Raw genomic sequence first — 19,382 nt, forward strand, 5'->3', positions numbered from 1 at the left:
CCATCCTCTGTAAACCCTAGAGATGGTTGTGTGTGAAAATCCCAGTAGATCAGCAGTTTCTGGCACCAACAACCATGCCACGTTCAAAGTCACTTAAATCCCCTTTCTTCCCCATTCTGATGCTTGGTTTGAACTTCAGCAGGTCGTCTTGACCATGTCTACATGCCTAAATGCACTGAGTTGCTGCCATGTGATTGGTTGATTAGATATTTGCATTAACAAGCAGTTGAACAGGTGTACCTAATAAAGAGGCCGGTGAGTGTATATTCCAACATATCCCCCTGAATCCTGCACACTGGACCTTTAAATAAAAGATCTGAGTACTTCTTCCACTTTTGTTTAAAACCAACTTTTCAGGGTCATTAAGTCCTAAAGTTTCAGCTCTGGCTGGAGGATCCTTTAACCTGACACCCGCTGACGTCACGAACAGGTGAGTTGACAGTAAAAACACACAGAGGGAGATACAGAGACAGGTAGAGACCTCTGCTGAGAACAATACCTGTGCTGCAGCCAGGACCGTTTTAAAATAGATTTTATCCACTTTTATTTGCCAACAACAAACCTGGAAACGAGTCAACCAGAACCTGCTGCTCACACACACACACACACACACACACACACACACACACACACACACACACACACACGGAGGTCAGAAGCTGATTTCAGATAATTTATTCCTTCAAAAATCCACCCAATTATTTTATTTTTATTGGATGCATGATAATCCTCCCTCTCTCTGGCTCTCTCCCTCTCCGTGTGTTGTGTGTGGCGCATGCGCAGTGCCGCCGCTCCTCTCTCGGTGCGGCGCAGAGCGCGCGGCTCTCCGCTGCTCCGCCAGAGTTGCTGATCAGTGTCCGGGATACCTGATGGATGGATGGACGATCGATGGACTGATCAATCAAAACCACCCGCGCGGACTCTCAGTCTGGAGACGCACAGACAGACACGCGCTCAGTATTGATTATTGATTAATGATTTGCTGCTGATAGTGTGTGTGTGTGAGTGTGTGTGTGAGCGGAGTTCAGCGCTTCAAACCTACGGGACTCTACTTTCTGCATCCATCACCTCCTCCTCCGGTAAGTCACCTTCCTCCTCCTCCTCTTCTTCTGTCTCTTTCCCTCCTTTTATTCCTCCTCCTCTTCTTCTTCTTTTAACTCTTCTCTGTTAGTTGAAGGTTATAAAACGGAGGCTTTGAACACGACTGTACCGGAGACCGTCTGTCCGGTGCTTTCAGTCCGGATCACTTTCTGTCTGTCTCACTTTTACATGTCCGCCTTCCTCTCTGTCTCTTACAGACATGTCTGTTTTTTTATTTTGAAGTAAGGAAATACTGATTTTGAGTAAAAAGTACAACATATACACTGTATATATTTAGAAATGTGGACTAGTAAAGTAAAAATATAAAGTGCAACGGAAACAATCAAGTAAAATTGTACTTAAACAGTGGCAGATGCAGTATTAAGATACAAGTATTATACTTCAGTAAGATGTGTAGTATATTTTATAAGCTGATTTGTAGACTATTAAAATTAACCAGTAACTGCAGCTGTCAGATAAATGTGGAGTACAAAGTGCATATCCTGATGAAATGTGGTTAAGTAGAAGTAGAACCTTTAAAATAGTACTTTAAATATCTGCTACTGAAGCAAAAATTCTTTATTTAAATGTGTAATATTTCTTGTGAACTGATTTGTCTGTGTATGAATCTGTAAAGTCACCTGTAATTACAGCTGTCAGATAGAGGACAAATATTTCCATCTGAACTGTGGTGAAGGTATAAATTATAATGGGAATACCTGAGCAGAGAACACTTAAATTGCACTTAAATAGAGGCCCAAGAAGTATTAAGCAAATAAATAAATAAATAAATACTCTGGTAAAACGTCCAGTAAAATGTGTGATATACAATATTTTCTAAGCTGATTTGTATGTAGAATATTAGAATTAACTGGCAGCTAGCTGTTAAATAGCATTAGTGCACTGTAGAGCAAAAAGTACAATATTTTCTTGTTACATGTCGTAAAGTAAGGGTGTAAAGTAAAGTGGAAATAATCAAGTAAAGAACCCTTAAATGCCTCAACAGTGCAGACATATTCATGCCAAGGTAAAAGTATTGAAAAAAATACTTCAGCAAAATGTGTAACATATTTTGTATGCTGATTTGTATCTGTATTAAAATTAAAGGCTAACTACAGCTGTCAGATAGTCTAAATATAGTAGACTACAAATATTTCCACCTGAAATGTGGTAACAGTACAAAGTAAAATGGAAATAATCAAATAAAGAACCATAAAATTGTACTTAAACAGTGACAGAAGAAGTATGAAGATCTGCTGCTCAAGTAAAAGTTGTAAATGAAACTCTAGTAAAAAGCGTAAAATGGAAATAATCAATTACAGAACCTTAAAATTGTGCTTAAACAGCAGTGGAAGATTTATTCAGACCTGCAACTTAAGCAAAAACACTTCATTAAAATGTGTAATATTTCTTGTGAACTGATTTGTTTGTGTATGAATCTGTAAAGTCACCAGTAACTACAGCTGTCAGATAAATGTGGTAAAGTAAAAGTAGTTTTTTAAATCTGTACTTGAACAGTGTCAGAGGGAAGTGTTCAGATCTGCTACTGATGCTAAAATACTTCATTGAAATGTGTAATATATCATATGAACTGATTTGTCTGTAAAGTCACCTGTAATTACAGCTGTCAGATAGGGGTGGGAATCACCAGAGGACCCACGATATTATCACAATACTTGTCACGATATGATGATATTATTGCGATATGCTGAGTATTGCGATGCAATATATACACAATACAACACAATACAATATATTGTTTTTTTACTAAAAGAAAAAAGCAGACAAAACCAAGCAAGAGGGTCCTGGTTCCTGGTGCCTAACGGGCATGTAGCTACTTCCATGTTTCAGATGATACGTCATGTTTGTAGTCGACCAATGAAGATGAGTTTACATATCACCTTGGGTTCGTCCTTCACCTTCTCAAAATGATCCCACACTTTGGATTTCCTGCCCGACATGTTATTAACTAGCCTGTGGAATAACCGCAGGTACCGCAGGATGCGATACTTCTAGATGCGCATCTAAACAGGCTGATGGAAACATGGCTAATGACATCTTACTGACTAACGACCTTCCTGGTTGACTAAGGTTTGGTCGACTATTCGGGGGCAGCCCCACTACAAGTGTTTCTGTTTTCCTTTCATTGGGTTCTGAGGTAGTATTTATTCTTCTTTTGTGCCTGTATACGCACTTTTATTGATTTATTGTAATTTTCTCCAACTTTAAATGTGAATGTGTTTCATTCTTAAAGCAGTTTGAATCCAGCAGACTAACAAGCTGTGGCCGAGAGTTGGTTTGATCTGCCGTCTTTAATTATTTACATCAAAAAATTAAAATGACTGTAATCAGATATACAATATATATATATATATATAACTGATTCCTGTAAAAACTGAGAGCTGAAGGAGAGAGCAGACAGACAGACAGACAGACAGACAGTATAATCTTGTGTGTATTGAACATGCTTCATTATTGTCAGATAATCCCTTACAAAGCCTACAGACACACACATACACACACACACACATGCACATACACAGCTGTCCTCTTTCTCTCTCTGTCACGGAGATGTTGTTAATTTTCACATAGGTGACAGTATGACAGGTTCTCTCTCTCTCTCTCTCTCTCTCTCTCTCATGTGTGTGTGTGTGTGTGTGTGTGTGTGTGTGTCTGATAATGACACCTGATCAGCTGGACTGTAGTGCCCACTGCAGCTCACAGACCTGAAAACTGATCTTTCACCTCCTCTTTTGCTTTTATACTTCCTCTCATTTCCTTACCTCCTCCCTTCATCCTCCATCCTCTCTCCTTACCTCCTCCCTTCATCCTCCATCCTCTTTCCTTACCTCCTCCCTTCCCTTCCTCCCTTCATACTTTATCCTTTACCGCCATATTTTCCTCCCTGCCTCCATTTTTTCTGCTTTTCCTTTGTGACCTGGAAACTGAATTCAGTGCTGCCACCTCTCCAGCCGTCCCGTATGAAATAAAAAGACCTCCATCCTTTCATTCCTTCACTCCTTCCTCCTTCACTCTTTCCTAGCAGCAGAGCTTTCCTCTCAGTGTGTCTCTTCCTGCAGCTGTTTGTTTGGACCCTCAGCCTGTGTGTGTCTCAGGCCTCTGTGAGTCTAATTAACACTAATCAACTTAATTAAAGCAGAAGTTTTCTGTTTAAGACAGAAGAGGGAAGCTGATAGAGTGAGGACGAGGAGCAGCAGGGAGACACTGACGCTGAGCCCAACGTCCAATCAGAAACCACAGCAATGCTGTTAGTCAGTACTAACCTGCTTTTGGACTGTACTGACCGACTCTAGACTGTACTTCCTTTTTTTTGGTGAACAACTTTGACTGAAAAGAACATATGTACATATGACAGGTATAGTTTTATGATAAAGAAGCTTAAACTGATGTATCAGCACGGTCTCACTCAGAAGTTGTTGAATTCCAGCGCTTGGGCAGTGACTTGCGGCCCCAGAAACCAACGAAAAAGGCGTCCTTTAGCATCAGCATGATAAGCGGCTGGTTGCCGTTATAGTTTAACAGTGCTCGGTGGCGTCAGGTGGAAACGCAGCAGGACAAGGATGAAAGTTAAGGCGGCGAAAGTCCAAGTTGGGCAGGCGGGGGGCAGGCGTCCTGTAAGATTCCAGAGCCAAACCCTGTTCTTTTTTCCTAAATCCAACCATGTGCGTTAGTTGTTGAAGGGAAAAAAAACGTCTCACCGTGTTTTACTGACATACTGCGTTCATTTTGAAAGACAATGCATGTAACAGGCAGAACTATACTATACTATATACTATACTATTGGGGCGGCAGTAGCTCAGTCTATAGGGACTTGGGTTGGGAACCGGAGGGTCACCTGTCATGGGCAGCCCACTCTGACATCTCTCCACTTAGTGCATGTATAGGTCCTGTTTGTGCATGTGTGTTCGGACCTGTGTGTAATTGACAAGCAAGAGTGAAAAATTGAATTTCCCCTTGGGGGTTAATAAAGTATATAAAAATTGAAATTAAATTAAATTAAAAATTATACACGGCTTCCCAGAACGTCAACAACCAATGCACCCAGGGTACCTTGCACGTTGAATCTGGACGTGGAAAGTGGTAACGTCAATATGTGACGAGATTAGAGAGAGAATGTGTTGGAGAAAGAATAGTATCAGTAACATTGTTAACACTGTGCTACATTACAGAGAAATACAAAACCGTACTAATGAACCTTCATTAATATAGGCCTATATTTTATCTACAAGTGCACGTCACACACTGAGCGAGCCGCCTGTTAATGACGCTGTGGGCTAATGGGCATGTAGCTACTTCCATGTTTCAGATGATACGTCATGTTTGTAGTCGACCAATGAAGATGAGTTTACATATCACCTTGGGTTCGTCCTTCACCTTCTCAAAATGATCCCACCCTTTGGATTTCCTGCCCGACATGTTATTAACTAGCCTGTGGAATAACCGCAGGTACCAGCCCTGGAAATTAACCTGACTCCTTTCTGACTAACTAGTGGTAAGGCTACACAAACTGGCTTTTCTAACCTGCTGGTGAACTCGATAAGGGCTGTAAGGATGTATTAATGAACTATTTGACTGCACTGAAGGTGTGTGTGAAGCTTTGAGTCGACTCTAACAGCTCAGTTTCAGTTTGCATTGTCCAGCTGTACAGTAAAGGTACATTTATCCTACTGTAACACGCTGTCTCTTGTTCTCCTCCACACAAATCAATGTTATCTATTTATAGAGCATGACCACATTACTAAACACTGCGTTTTTGTATATATGTGTGTGTGTGTGTGCCAGGACTCCAGCAGTGGGCAGATTGAGAAGCAGCATGTTGTTACGTCAGGACAGATTAGTTTGGAAACCTGCAGAGAACACACACACACACACACACACTCACAGGCAAACTGTTGTTTCTGTACTAAATCTAGCCTCGCTCTTTGTGCAGGAGTGTGTGTGTACGTGTGGAGTGACAGCAGGTATAATGAGCTCATCGTTACAACTTCATTGCCGTCCTGTTCAAAGAGCAGAGACATGACTGTGACATCAATGTTTTATTAAGATCAGCACAAAGGACACGATTTTTTTCTTTTTTTTGGGGACAGTTGGAAGATTGATACTTTAACACTCTCGTGTATCTGATTGCCATTATACTGTATATCTGCGGAAGTAAAAATGTCGGCGCAAGGTAGAGTAGGCCTACATGCTGTGGATGAAGTTTGGTGGTGTGAAGATTGAAGATTGGTGGTGTGTTTCCTCAAGCTTGGGTCCTCTACCAGAGGCCTGGGAGTTTGAGGGTTCTGCGCAGTATCTTAGCTGTTCCTAGGACTGCACTCTTCTGGACAGAGACCTCAGATGTTGTACCTGGAATCTACTGGAGCCACTCCCTCAGTTTGGGGGTCACAGCCCGAGTGCTCTGATTCCCACTGACATCTTTTCTAGCTCCTATTTCAGCCCTTGGTACTTTTCAAGCTTCTCATGTTCCTTCTTCCTGATGTTGCTGTCACTCCGGATTGCTGCATCTACCACCACTGCCTTCTTCTGTTTGTCCATCAACGATGTCCAATTGGTTAGCCACCAGCAGTTTGTCCGTCTGGATCTGGAAGTCCCACAGGATCTTAGTTCAGTCATTCTCCACCACCATAGGAGGTGTCTTCCATTTTGACCTTGGGACTTCCAGCCCATACTCAGCGCAGAAGTTCCTGTACACTATGCCAACCACTTGGTTATGGCGTTCCATGTACGCTCTTCCTGCCTGCATCTTACACTTGCTAATATGTGCTGAACTGTCTCAGGAGCACCTTTGCACAGCCTGCACCTGGGGTCCTGTCTGCTGTGGTAGACCCCTGCTTTTATTGATTGTGTACTAAGTGCCTGTTCCTGTGCTGCCATGATTCATGCTTCTGCCTTTTCCAGCCACTGGTAGGATTTCTTGATGTCGGCCACTTCTTCAATCTGTCACAGGTACATGCCATGCGGGGGCTTGTCCTTCCATGATGGTTCGCCCTCCTCTTCTGCATTGTCAGATTTCTGTATTCACTTAGCAGCTCATCTTTGGGGGCCATCTTCCTGTTGTAGTCCTGGATCTTGATTGTTGTGTCCTGGGTAGTGGCTCTGACGCACACAAGTCCTCGGCCCTTCTGCGCACAGATGGAGCAGCAGAATATCTGGCACAGTTAAAGTGAAAGCGTTCTTTGCCCTTGGTCTTTAAGTTGGCCTCTGCAGCAGCTGCTCCTTTCATCCATCAGTCTGATCTAATCAGCTCTGATTAAATTATCTGATCAGTTATCCACCTTGAGACTCAAATATCCACAAACCACAGCTATAGGAAAAAATTAACCTATGAAGAGTTTTTTACGCTGCGTTCACAGACCCGCAAAAATCGGTTGACTCGGTTCAACTGGGCGGGGAATGCAGAAAAATTTCACACCTTCATTTGGTTCGGTTCACTTTCACACTGCACTTTATAAAGCGGACCCAACCACCTGGACAACATCACGCAGTTACAACAGCTGCTCGTTTGGGGGTGGTATTGCAAGAAAACAACCACTGACCAGGAAGAAAAAAAGCACGAGGAAGAAGAAAACCCAGCTCATCGATTGGCCAGGACCAAAAACAGAAATCAATCCCCTTCAGCCGGCTTGGTCACCACAAAAACAACGCACTGCGCTCTCTGTAACTTCCTCTCTTTGGTTCACTGGATAATCCGTTTGCATTTCCCACTGTGAGCAAACTGCACCAGGGTTCACTTGCAAGAGACCCCCAGTTTTCAAGCGGACCAAAGTTTGCTCGTTTGGTCCGCACCAGAATTCGAATGAGCGTTCACACCACTCAAAATGAACCGAACTATCCGTGGAAGTGGACCAGGGTTCGTTTAAAGTGGACCAAATAGCGCCAGTGTGAATGCGTCCTAAATAAGCGGCACTCCTATTGCAAAAAATTAAAATTCGCTGGCCTCAGGAACAAATGCTGCCGTGGATATGGTCCCTTACTCTGAGCAGGAGAGCAGAAAACCGTATCCATAATTTAAAACTGCTCCTTTCAGAAAATCAAATAAAAACTTGTTCTGAACTCATAAATCTGATGTGAAATCTGATCACTGAACAAATAAGTTTTGTGCTCGCTCAGAAGTTTTGTTGTCGGTGACACTAAACACACACACACACTCACACACTCAGCTGTGTTTTCCCTCAGAGATGTTTTTCTGTCACTGTAGCAGTACTACTGAATACTGCAGTGTGTGTGTGTGTGCTCAGCTAGCTAGGTACTGTGTCCTACAGAGCGCTAACAGCTAGCCACCTCATTACTCCCATTCTGTCTTCTGTGATTTATGAAGCTACCTGTGTGTGTGTGTGTGTGTGTGTGTGTGCACCTGCTCCCCGTGTTGTCTCAGGAAGTTTTAATTAATTTCCCGTCATGTGATGAAGAGGAAGTGATGACAGTAATGAAATGTGATTGGATGATTAGCATCAAAAGTGCAATTAGTGGCCTGAGGGTGACTTCAGTGTGAGAGAGCAGAGACAGAGGGAGGTTGGGAAAGTGTGTATAAAAAGAGTTTATGAAGAAAAGTTGACTGTGTGAGTGTGTGAAAGAGAAAGTGTGTGTGTAAATAGGACAGCAGTGATGAAGTGTTTCCTCGCGACTCGCGTCTCTGAGGTATTACACACACATACACACGTACGCTGAGGTTGTGAAGGTCACGCTGACACACATACACACACTTACGCACTGTGTCATCAGTTGGGAAGCTGCGGGAAGTTGTCAGGAATTTAACCTCTGAGACAGACAGACAGTCGACCACGTCAATGACAATCCATCTGAACCGGGCTGTTTTTGTGAAAGTCTCAGTTCAGACTGAAACAAAATCTCGTCTTGTCCTTCATTTCTTGGTTCAACAAGGAGCTTTATACCGCTCTGATATCTGTCATTTAAATGTGAAGGTACAGCCAGTTAGCTTAGCGAAGCATAAAGACAGTTAAGTCCAAAGGACGCATGAGAACAGACTCGCTGTCTTGTCAGTTTCATTCACTGGCTTGGTTGATGGAGTTGAGTGAAGGCCTGTTGGGGTTTTGATGTGAGCAAAAGGCTACTGGTCGCGTGCTAAGGTCCATATTCAAGAAGTCTGTTGTCATACACACAGTAAAAACACAGCGGTTTACACCATACAATGAAATTCTTAATTGCCATTCTCCTTTATATACATACTAAGTAGTGGTGGTCTCAGGAAAGCAAAGCAAATACATCAGTGCCTTGATAGGCACCATTTTAGTAGTAGTCTAAAGTGCAAAAATAGGTGATAATCAATGCACGTTCTGTTGCTTTCCAAGTACTGAATAAAGCTCAAAAGGCTTGGAAGAATGCGTCACCCGCAAAATGACTGTATATCATGTACTCACTGTGTTTCACCTTGAAGTCATGAAGAAAACTTGGATTTTCTCGTATGCCTCCACTCAGTGGTACCTTCTCAAATATTTTCCAGTCCTCCCTTGAACTACAGATCGTTCCCAGTATGTGGAAGGAATCCACAGTGGTGCCTGTGGCAAAAGTCAGGACTCCAAAATCCTCGAATGAAAATTGCCCTGTGGCCTTGACATCCTTTGTTATGAAGGCATTTGAACACGTTGTCAAATCTGGACTCTTATACTCCGTACAGGACAAGCTGGACCCCTTCCAGTTTGCAGATAGGGTAGTGGAGGACGCTACAGCTACTCTGTTAAATCTTGTACTGAGACATTTGGAGGGAAATATGAATCATGCACGTTTGCTTTTTACTGATTTCACCTCTACTTTTAATTGTATTCAGCCACACGTTTTAGCTCACAGATTTTTATCTAATTTTAATCTGGATTTTAGCATTGTGTGTTGGCTCGTTGACTTTTTAACAAACAAGTCTCAGAGGGTCTGCGTCAACAGGACACTGTTCGGTACCCGTTTTTCATCTCCTGGATCCCCTCAGGGATGTGTTCTTTCTCCTCATTTATACTGTTTATACACAAATAACTATCAGGGTAATCATGTATGTACAGTATGTTGATTTTGTCGGAATACTTTAAGATCATAAAAAGTCGTGATTTCATTGACGCCTCACTAACTGTTCATCTGATAAAGAGGAAGCACAAGTTTAAGGCGAGATGAGGTTAACAGGAATAGTTAATTTTGGGAAATATGCTTATTTGCTTTCTTGCTCAAAGTTAGGTGTGAAGATTGATACCAAAGACACTCTGTAACAAAAGATGACACATTACAAGCGAATGTTGGGCCGTTTTACCGGAAATCAGATTCAAAGCAATACAACGCTATATTCACCACAAATTTAATCGTTCTTTATTTTGCTGGTTGTTTTTATCTGCAAGCTTAATGTCTGATATCAACTGAGCGTAAGATCACGTCAGTTGTTGCCAGATCTCGCGAGAGTATGTTGCTAAAGGAGAGACACGTCTCTAACAAAGTAGATTCTTTCCTAATTTAAAAATATTACCGTTTCAGTGTCAGAATGTTTAGAGGGGTTGGGGCTTGTGAAAAATGGGTCCAGTATTTACTTCAGTGACTATGGGGCGAAGAAAACGGTCACAGTCTGTACTCATGTTCACTTCTCCCATTGGAATGAATGGAGTCTAGTCTCCTGAAGGGGTGGGGCAGCAGCAAATCAACTGTATTCTATATTTTTTGTTATTGTCAACAAATCTGATGAAAAGACCAAAACCAGCAATGTGTTGGTCTGACTTTTAATAGGTCCTGACCTCCCTACTCGGCCTTTGGCATTCAGCTCTAAGCCTATTAGTTCCTACAGAGGAAACTAATCTTTATAAATGACTCACAAATGTATAGTTTCAGTTTTTTACAGCTACGCTCTAACAGCAGGGAACAGTGCTTTTATCAGAGATGACTTTCAGCTGCGGCTTAATGTGGATGGAGGCTCCAAAACAGAAAGAATAAAGATTTGTTTTCAGATTTAACCGGCTTAGTTCAGACTTTACTCTCTCAGACGGCTTCTGTGTGGCAGCAGAAGAATCACAGTAAAGTTAATCTTGTCAAACACACAAAGTCACAGCGTCCTTAATGTGAAGGTGATATATAGAAAATGACTTTACCCTACTTTACATCCTCCTCCCCGTCAGCTCTAAGCTTAGTCTAAAAGACGAATGAGTGTGTACTTACTTAAACCACCTGCCCACTAAGGTGTGTGTTTCTGTGTGTGTGTCTCTCATGTTTCTTCTTCCATTAGTTGAGTACAGCAGCTGTTGAATGTTTGATGAGTCAGCATGCTGAGAAGGAAGTGATGTCATGGTCGTCGTCTTCTCGGCTTTCGGGGCCGGGTTAATGTTGTCCGGCAGCAGCTTCCACTCTTAAACTTCTGCAGAGAATACAGCAGATACTCACCGTGTTGTTCTTGTACAGTGTGTTTGTAGGACTAAAGTACAGTTAGCAGTACTTAATGTGGGAGCAAGGTATATATATATTTAGAGCGAACAATCACAGCATTCATGTTAGTCATGTAGTTGATAAAACCTCTGGGATGTATTTGTTTACCTGCTGATAACACAATAAATACAAATGAGACTAATAGGGTTTCTCTGTTAGCCTGGGTTAGTCTCTTTCAACTGAAATACTGCTGCTGCAAAGTACTGGAGAACCAGTGGGAAGCTTTTATTGTGAAGAAGTTATAGGAAATTCACTGTCCTAACAGACTTTATTAGATAAAAACAGGTCTATTCAATCAGATTTCAATACACAAGGCACCCTTTAGAGTCTGTGTGAGACCGGGCTTTCATCTAACTTCAATGTAATGTACCCATCTGCAGCAATGTTTGACGCTCAGCACAGCTGACGTAGAAGGAGGGTGAAATTCTGAGAAGGACTGAAGGGAGACATGGCAGATAGGTCAAACAAATATAGGACTTTCACCGAGGAGACCACTGTTCATGTCCCATGTGAAACCAAAAGTCAGTGTTGTTTTAAAGTGATGTCACGTAGTTGATAGGGATGGGAATCACCAGAGGCATGATATGATATAATCACAATACTTCAGTCACAATACAATATTATTGCGATTTTAAAAGTGTTGCGATATGCTGACCATTGCAATAAAATACTTCCGATATATTACCTGTTTTATTTCATAAGATCAAGTTTTCTGTCTGTTCATCTCACTTCAGGTCATTTTATTTGCAGCAAAATGTATGTAGTGGACTGAAAAAGCAAATTTATAAAGCTGAATTTGTATATGCAATATTAATAATTATTTAATAAAAAGACAATACTTGGCACTGTATGACGATACAACACTGCCACATGAAAATATCACGAAAATATGCTTCATCAATATTTTCCCCCACCCCTAGTAGTGAATGTAATGCAACATATATCACATGCATGAATACTCAACTTATTCAAAGGAATACTTTACCCACAAAATGACTATTTGTATATCAACTACTCACAGTATGTGACCTCAGATGTGTGAAGAAAACTTTGTTTTTCTTGCATGCCTCCACAGTGAACCAAGAATCTGAACAAGGGAAACATTCTTCATAAATTGAATTAAATGGAGTTTGTGTTTAACGACAGCCAAACTATATTAAAACATCCGTTGTTTTTTAAAACTCTCACACAACTCCTGCAGTATAATCTCATTTAAAGTCTCATTTATCAGGTCATATGGTCAGTACTTTCATAACACATGCATTTTTGTTGAAAAAAAAAATCTTCACAAATTAGAGGTAATACACAGTGAGTCACTGACATGCAGGTGGTCCTTTTGTGTGTTAGGAATTATTTATGTGACATTCCAAACATGCTTATTTTAACCCAAACTGTGATCTTATTTTTAAACCTAACCAGGCAGCTTTGTTGCCTCAACCTAAAGTAGTCTGCGTAGCGAAATCCGTGTGTCCTGTGAGCACAGAAGTTTATTTTGAAAAGGCACCATGCATGTAAGGAGCAGAAACTGACCTGCCATTGGGAGTGAAAACATGTCAACTGTGGACACATATTCTGTGCTGTTTGGTCAGAGGATCACTTTTAAATACTGCAGGGAGGAAAAACACCAAAATGTTTTCACGCTTGGCTGAGCTGTAAAAGTTGGGGTTTCAGTTAAAGCAAATGGTGACTGAAGTGCAGTGGAAACAACCGTTATGACATACATTACGCATGTGACTTAAACGCCCATTAAAGAGATGGAAACAGATCTGTTTGGAGCGACGAGGAGACTGTAACCTTCCCCACATTAATACATGAAACAAATTAGTTTCCATCATGTGAGGTTTGACTGGTGCTCTTTTCGTCTCGTTGCGCCCCCTTCTTGGTGGAAGTTTGTTTGGATTTGTTGGGTCTCTGTAAATCAAATATGGTCTAGACCTTGTCTATATGAAAAAGTGTCCTGAGATAACTTTTTCTAAGATTTGGCACTATATCAATAAAACATTTACTTTACTTCTTCTATAGTGTTTAGTGGCATCTGATCGGAGAATTAGCTTGATGAGAGCTTTATTTTGATGAACCCGGCTTCTAATATTTGCCTCACAGTAGCAGATTAAAATACACTTCAATTCACTTTTTAGTTTTGCTTATTTTCTGGAAGTTTTATCAAAATTTGCTCTACACTTGGATGGAAATTTGGGTTTGTAGAATAGCTTTGTGTTAGATGACCAAACCTCAGACGTAGTTGTGTAGTTACATGTTGTTAACCCTGTAATGCACGGCCATAAATCAGCCTTACGTGTGTAACCTCAGTCGTGTGGTGACACCTGAGCCAGCTCCTTTTACTAAATGGAGACCATGAGGTGAGGTCAACCTTTGATTGTAGGTTATTTTGTGTGTATTGTATGCAGACTGACGTTCACCTCAGCGATACACACACACATACACACACACACTGAGTCACAGGGAGGTCACAGGAGTTCAGGGTGTCTCTGTGGGACACTTCAGCGGGGAGGGGGTCGAAGTCAGACGACTGTCGGTGGATGTTCAGAAGAGTGCGAGTGGTAATCTCTATTATTAGACCACAGATTATACTAACTGAGCTACAGCACACACACACACACACACACACACACACACACACACACACACGCACCCACACTTATCTGTGGATTATAATCCCAATCCCACAATCCCCTTTTGGCTCAACCAATCATGTCCCACCAAATCCTGCACAGCCCGCTGGGTAACCTACATGCAGTGGTGTGTGTGTGTGTGTGTGTGTGTGTGTGTGTGTGTGTGTGTGTGTGTGTGTGTGTTAATCCCTGACAGTCTGTAATAGAGGAACATCTGGTTTACCTCTATAACTGAAGCTTCCTATTCAGGCAGGAAACAGATTCAGTTACAAATGTTCACTTTAATCCCAATTTATATCACTACAGCAACAACATGCTACGTATGAAGCTACGGTTAGCAGACAGCTATCTTAGCTTAGCATAACGACTGCTAACAGGAGGAAACAGCTAGCCTAAATGTTGTCATCTGCACACGTCAGTGAGGGTCTGCTTGGACCCCATGCGAACGTTAATGTGCAGCCCATTTTTTGTGACCATGCTGCATGTATGCATAGCAAGCATGCTAACTGCCCATTCTCCACTTGCAACATATATTGAGCCTTATCATCTGGCAGCTCACTTTCATTATGTGCAAGTGGGCGGGGTTTTGTCTAAAGTGGGTTGGAAAAGCGAAAGATGCAGCTAGGCTAGCTGTTTCCAGTCTTTATGCTAAGCTAAGCTAAGCTAAGCTAACCGGCTGCTGAGTGTTGCTTCATATTTACTGTGCAGACATGAGAATGTATCTTCTCATCTAACTCAAGAAAGCAAATAACATTCCCCAAAATATTGCAATGAAGGAACACTGTAGAAGACTAAACATAAACTGAAACTAATGTACGATGACGCTGCTGCTTTTTCTGCTGTTTCATGTCCTCACTAATGCTGATACACGCTGAATTTGTTCATGAGTCAAATGATGAACGAAGCAACAGAACAACAGTTACATCTCTTTTTTGCTGTTGAGTTCAGTGTTCATTTGTTGGACAGCGAGGTGGTTAATTTTCATAGCGATGTGTCAGGTGATGTGGCCCCTCAGGTCCGCACCTTTGTTAGCAGCAGCAGTTCAGTCCTGGATTTTAGTGTGAAAGCTTTCAGAGTTTCTCCTTGAACAGCGAGTGTCAGGTCCTGACGGAGCAGAGCAGCTATTTAAAGATGAGCAGAAGTCACAGTGTCCTGATGTGAAGGTTGGACTGACAGAGTAACCTCACTGTACCTCCCGCTGTGTGTGTGTGTGTGTGTGTGTGTGTGTGTGTAATCCCTACTGCAGTATGTAAACCATACAACGTGATGTCAGTTGTTTTCATGAGAGGATTAGAGTCACATAAAACACTCTGCATCACTGTCTGAGTGTAAATCCCTGATTCTGTCAAACAGTTTCTGTCAAAGGACCAGAATCAGTCATCAATAATCACTTATTAATAACAGTCACATTCAGTGATTGTAACTGAGGTGATGACTGTAACCACCACTGAATGTAACCTCATCTTGTTTTTTAGACATATGAATGTTTGCTGTCAGTCTTAACCCTTTGTATCAGATACGACTTCACAATAAAAACCACTCCATTTTTCACCATGCGAGGCAGCGATGTATCGTTAGCATTAGCAGTAACTTAATACAGCTCCTATACATCTATAGGAGAAATAATTAGGGCTGCCCCCAGCTAAGAATTTTCCTTGTGGACCAATAGTCGTCATTTAGGGCCATTAGTCGACTAGTCGTCCGCATGTTTACGATATTAATGTAATTATTAAATGATATATTTTGGTGGTTTGAGTTGAAGGTGTGAGAAAGAATAGTATCAGTAACATTGTTAACACTGTGCTACATTACAGAGAAATATAAAACCGTACTAATGAACCTTCATTAATATAGGCCTATATTTTATCTACAAGTGCACGTCACACACTGAGCGAGCCGCCTGTTAATGACGCTGTGGACTAATGGGCATGTAGCTACTTCCATGTTTCAGATGATACGTCATGTTTGTAGTCGACCAATGAAGATGAGTTTACATATCACCTTGGGTTCGTCCTTCACCTTCTCAAAATGATCCCACACTTTGGATTTCCTGCCCAACATGTTATTAACTAGCCTGTGGAATAACCGCAGGTACCAGCCCTGGAAATTAGGGACCGTACACACATACCACGTCTGGAAAACGCAAGGTCAGGCTGGGTGCTACTCTTGTGCCTTTTCTGTACCAGCTTTCAAGAGCGCAGTGGCAGGTTGCGTCCGAGGTTCCTTAACAAGCACCGTATCATAGCCTGTTTACCTGAAATCCTGAGAGCAGAACTGATCTTCTTCCAGGAGCTGTTTATAAGTGTGTAGGCCTATCATCCGTGGGACAGATGTAAAGCTCTGAGTAGGCCTGCACTAGCATGATCAACTTTTCCGTAGGTATCAGACTATATATTTACAGAAGAAGACCTTGATAAGGTCCACTCCAAAATATCGATATTGGCCTCAAAGTATTGGTCAGGCTGTAGTTGGATAACCTAAAGGCAGTCTGAATGCAGTGCAGCAATGGTGGACTCCTCCATTAACAATGGAAATGTCTGTACAGAGAGAAGGTTCCAGAACGTAAATACACTGAATGGCTTTTGTTGAAAAAATGTCGACCATGAAATTATTTCATGAATATGTCGAGGATTATAACTTTAAACCTGCTGAGATCCAAAGAGTGTGTAATCCAGCCTCACTGCTGACCTGACAGAAGAAACCAGCCTCACAGTTCCCTTTGTTTATTTTACTTTTACCTTTTTTTAGAGTCCTTTTAGAAACCACCTGGACAGAACAGTCAGGATGTGGACGGAGAACAGAGAGACTGCAGGTCACCCTTCATCTGAGTGTGTGTGTGGGTGTCATAGTTTCCCAGTGGACTGACCACAGTGACATCACCAGTTGTGGTGTTACCGCACAGCGCTTCCATGACAACCAGAAAACAGACGGACAGGAAGATGGAGCGCCTGCGGACCTGTCGTTCCACCTGTCTGACTCGGTGCTTTTTCACTTAGCTAATGTGGCTCCTCGGTTCCCTCATTGGGTCTCCTCCTTGTGTCTCAGCTCCTCCAGCGTCATATTGAGGAGATGGCAGTGCTCCTGACAGACGCCTTCTTAACTGACCTGTAATGTGTGGAAATTATTAAGTTACACTATTAAAGACCAATTTACGTCTGATGACTGCCGCTCCAGCAGACAGTTACATTTAGGTTATTAATGCAAGAACAGATGTTAAGGAGCAATTAAACAGCTTTAAATGCACCTAATGAGAAAAATATTTTGTTTGTAAAATGCTGCAGGTACAATTTAATCTAATGCTTTCCAGACTGTGTTATTGGACTAATTATAACCATGACAATTACTTGGACAGAATATTTCCTTTTCCCAAAAGAGATGAGAAGCACTTGGCACGGAAAATAAGAAATGAGCTCAGTCACCAGAGGAAAATGTTGGCACTGAGCATTTCTGCAAACCACGAATACATCATATTTGCACGTGTCATACACATCATATCAGTGTTTCTAAAGTGACGTGGTGTGTGAGCTGACTTTGTCATCAGGAGATGGAGGGGATGGTGGATGGCGTGACACCAAGGTGAGACGCCTGACAAGCTGTTTGATTTGGTTGTGTTTTAGTGAGTCATTGCTGTGTCCCCAGCGGCTTTTAAGCCTCCAGATGTGGGTGTGTTGTAGCGACCTGTCACTGTGTTTCCACCTGGGATTGTGCCAAGAAAAGAGGCTGTTTCATACAGAGACACTTGGCTGCATTTCCTGCTGTAATAGTGCCATGAAAAGTGTTTGTTTCTTACCAAGACATTGCTGCATTTCCAGCTGGACTGTGCCACGAAGAGCAGCTGTCAGCACAACCTTTTCCCAACCAAAACCAGGTGTTTTTTCTGCCCAAAGGTAACCACTAGAAACCAAATAATTGTTAAAATATAAAGTTTCGACCTATTCACCAGCAGCTGTAACTGCGACACTATTTCCTTCCATGCTTTGTCCTTCTTTAAGCAATCATGGTGAGAGCAGGAGGACACATCTCAGCAAAGTTTTCCTCTTTGCTTGAATCCCACTCTTTTGGCACCTTTTGCCTCCATGGCGAGCTGCTATCTGTTGCCATCCTTGAACTCCTTGAAAGATTTTACAGTTTGTGGTGGTTCCTCACCACGTTTAAGGTTTTGGAACATCCTCAAGGATGGAGAACCTCAAATGACTTCTAGGTCTCCGTCTGGAGGAGGGAGGAAGCTTAATTAGCTGAATGAAAAGCGCCGTATGTGTCGTCAGAGTGTCTTCAGGTTACGCCTCCTGCAGGTCTTCAGATTCACCGCAGTCTGAACATAAATGTGATGTCAGACTAGTTGTTGTTAGTGTCATTGTTACCATGGAAGGCAACTGTTTGTTTGTTGGTTTTCCATTTTAAACAACAGTCAAAGTTGTTTTTTTGTTTTTGTTTACCATGATGACAACCATAATGTGATCTCCTACAACTAAACAACAACTGTGCTTAAACATGGCTAAACCTTAAAGGGACAGTTCATGCCCAAATTGAAAATTGAACATAGCCTTAGTTCAGGCAGGACATGGTGTCAAGCTCAGCTCACATCCCAGCTACATCAGCTGATCTCAAACAGCCCAATCAACTGATGGAGCAGCTGACTGATGGAAGGGAGTCAGCTGATAGATCACATGAGTCCTTTCTATGCAACCAATTGGTGAATCTCATTCAGGGCGCCCTATTTAAACTGCTCTGGCCTGCCTACTGTTGCTGCTTCCTCTGCAAGCCGCTTTGCAACCCGCCTCCACCCCAGCTCCTCCTTTTGCATGCTGTGTCTGACTTATGAATGTCATTTCTGTTTGTCATTGATGCTGCTCTGCTCTGTTCCTCGAGGGTCTTTGCTTCTGCTCTCCCTGCCTTAGGCTTTCCACATAGGCCAGTGGAAGGGCAAAGAGGTGTGCTCGCATAGGCACATGGAAGGGCAGAGAGGTGGTTTCTCTCTGCCTTAAGGCTTTCCACGTATGCGCATGGAAGAGGCTTTCTGTGTAGGCCCGAGGAAAGGCAGAGTGGCCCCAGAACATTCCGCCAAATATAATACTCCAAATGGAAATAACGTTTTCTCTGACTAAAGTGTTCCTGACTGTACTGTAAAAGGAGAAAATATTCTTTGATTTTCAAATTCCTGACGGTCCTTAAACATATCGTGTGCTATGAACACTTAAAATAGTGATATTTCATCAAAATCACTTTATTCTACATGTCTCATTA

General features: G+C 42.1%; 1 protein-coding gene across 2 annotated transcripts in view; it reads left to right on the forward strand.

Annotated features, from left to right (window-relative positions):
• Window positions 1-754: 754 nt before the first annotated feature.
• znf385b (zinc finger protein 385B) overlaps window positions 755-19,382 on the forward strand; it is an 86,054-nt gene continuing 67,426 nt past the window's right edge. The window contains exon 1 of one of the 2 annotated variants that reach the window (XM_078174644.1): window positions 755-1,079. The gene's annotated coding sequence lies outside the window, so the exon portion shown is untranslated. The remainder of the gene's footprint in view (window positions 1,080-19,382) is intronic. The other variant, XM_033617023.2, reaches the window with a different exon arrangement.

The sequence above is a fragment of the Epinephelus lanceolatus genome, chromosome 14 (assembly GCF_041903045.1).
Source record: "Epinephelus lanceolatus isolate andai-2023 chromosome 14, ASM4190304v1, whole genome shotgun sequence".
Classification (NCBI taxonomy): domain Eukaryota; kingdom Metazoa; phylum Chordata; class Actinopteri; order Perciformes; family Serranidae; genus Epinephelus; species Epinephelus lanceolatus.